The 2,500-nt window shown below is 29.5% G+C and overlaps 1 protein-coding gene across 5 annotated transcripts in view; it reads right to left on the bottom strand.

Annotated features, from left to right (window-relative positions):
* LOC115215754 (neuronal acetylcholine receptor subunit alpha-3-like) overlaps positions 1 to 2,500 on the bottom strand; it is a 784,372-nt gene that overhangs the window by 240,578 nt on the left and 541,294 nt on the right. For all 5 annotated transcript variants that reach the window (XM_036505995.1, XM_036505994.1, XM_036505993.1 and 2 more), the window contains one exon: positions 512 to 671. The gene's annotated coding sequence lies outside the window, so the exon portion shown is untranslated. The remainder of the gene's footprint in view (positions 1 to 511; positions 672 to 2,500) is intronic.

The raw sequence follows: 2,500 nt of genomic DNA, 5'->3' as shown, positions 1-2,500 counted from the left end.
TTTACTCAATCAGATCCCATGTTTAATAAATAGTCTGTCACTTTGAGTTAACTCTCAAATATACTTTGCTGTCGTTATATTTGCATATGCCATAAGCATGATATGATTTGAAATCAATTTAATCAAAACCCCATTTACATTATATTGAATATATGAGACAACTTGTTATATCTTTCCAGATCTTATCATACAATACATTTAAACCATATAACCGTGTATTATAATCATAATGCATTATATGATGTTGTAGTGTTTCTACATTCTAATTTGCACTCTCTTTTATAGGTATTCCATAATTGCTTTCTCAGACTACACATTCTCCAAATTAACATGTAGCAGAATGAGAAATTATACATAATTGAATTATGAATATCCTCGTATTGTGATCATGATATTCAAGACTAAAAATACCTCACAATGTATCAAGCGCCATATAATTTTTTTTTTAAATAAAGAATAACATATATGAAAAACATACAAAAAAAAATGTCAAAGAAAATATGAAATTTACCAGTTCGTCTTTAAATACTAATTTCTTGTATTCTCGGCAGCATAATGATTTTTTCAGCAACTAATAATAATTCCTTGCCATGTGATTTGATCAACCTTGTTTGTTACCTCTCTCTTGCAGTGTTCATTAGTGCTGCTTTTGATGACAAACAGTAACATTTCTGTAATGAGAAAATTTTAAAAGAAAATATAAAGGAATGAAGGAGAATATTTATGAAGTTGGTCAGTATTGCTTTATTACAAGGCATATATTTAACATATATTACCAACAGCATGCCCCTATTGCAAAATTTAAATGCAAATGTATTATTACACTAAAAAACAGGTTCACACAAGCATGCACTTATACACAGACATTCACATCTTTTAATAATTTGTTAAAACTGGATATATTCTAATTTGCTTCATCTATAATGTCCATTAAACTTATTTCTCTTGCTTGTAATTTTAGAATCTGAACACCACAGAGCGGGAATTTTGCCTACTAGTTCCTTGCATATTGGAATGAGGTTTTTCATGTCACAGTATTACATAAACGTAGACCTAGTGTACTGAGAGCATTTGTGTCAGCTCTATACTTAGAACATTTGCGTCAGCCTAAAAATATCAAATCATTGATATTCTAACTGCTTTGACATTGATATTCTAACTGCTTTCTAGAAATAGTTTATTGCATACCATGTCATGAAGTACGTTCTTCTATTCTTATAGTGTTATAATTTGATGGGAGAATGATTTTACTGATATTTCTAGCAGATTTAAGGACCTTATAGCTCCATCATTGGTTACATGTTTAGTTACAGGTTAACCCTGATCTAGCAGTTTATAAACAAATCTTCCTCACTAAGATTATACTATATATATTTTATATTTTAGGGATGACAATGTTCTACTATTATTTAAAATAGTAAGGTGTAACTAAATGAAGAATAAGCTATGAAGACAAACAAGCAATTACAGGCCATTATTTGTAGCTAGTAGTTAAGAATTATTTCGTAAGAAAGGTCTGAAACATGAGAATCTTAAGTGAAATATGGATTTCCTGATAGTCAAGTAAGAATTTTTAAAAATGAATGTGTTGTAGAAGAAATCGTTTGATTCAGTTCCACTTCACGTTTTATTTATTCAGGATATCGTTAGAGGAGGGTGGGCGTTATACTTGAGATTTTTACTGTTTTTTTCTCTACATAACATGAACAAAAAGCAGCGGGAGTTATCCACAGGTCGCAGGTATACGTGCTTAAATTACTGCGTGGAGTTATTGAACGCGATACCACATGGATGCAAAGTAACAGTAGTAATCAATTAAACTGCGCCGCAAATGCTCTTGAAAAATGCGGTGAACATGACATAATCTGATTGTAGTATTTCACTGCAACACCGAGTAAATAATATTTGTGAAAAACTTAACATTGCTTAGCGGTAAGGAAAGATATCAGTATATCCTGATCATATACGATCGTACAGAAAAAAAAAAAAAAAAGACATGGAAAAACCTGACAAAGAAACAAAAACTAGATGAAGTAAATTTTAGAATCAAAGAGATTCTGTAAATTGAAGATTTAACACTTGTTATGGAAAAAGATAAACTGTATCGCCATCATGTTTGGGAAAAATAATGAGTATCTAAGTGAAAGGAATCAAAGAAAAACCCCAAAACGACAAGCGTTTGAAGTGTTCAAATGTTATATGTTAAAATATGTTATTAGCAATAGTTTCAAGTAAAATATTTTAGAAATGTTTATCATACATAGCATTATTTCTTAATCAATACATGTATATTAACGTATAGACAACGCATTTTATGTATATTATATTAACATCCATGTAGGCATAAATACACACCTATGCATATATGTATGTGTATATGTGTGATGTGTGTGTGTATATATATAAAGATAGATGCACATATATATGTCTGTGCATATGTATGTATATATATATATAATAATATATATGTATATATGTATACACACACATATATATAGAT

This window comes from Octopus sinensis, linkage group LG9 (assembly GCF_006345805.1).
Source record: "Octopus sinensis linkage group LG9, ASM634580v1, whole genome shotgun sequence".
NCBI lineage: Eukaryota > Metazoa > Mollusca > Cephalopoda > Octopoda > Octopodidae > Octopus > Octopus sinensis.
Note: the sequence above shows the minus strand (reverse complement) of the source record. Positions and strands in the feature narration are given on the sequence as shown.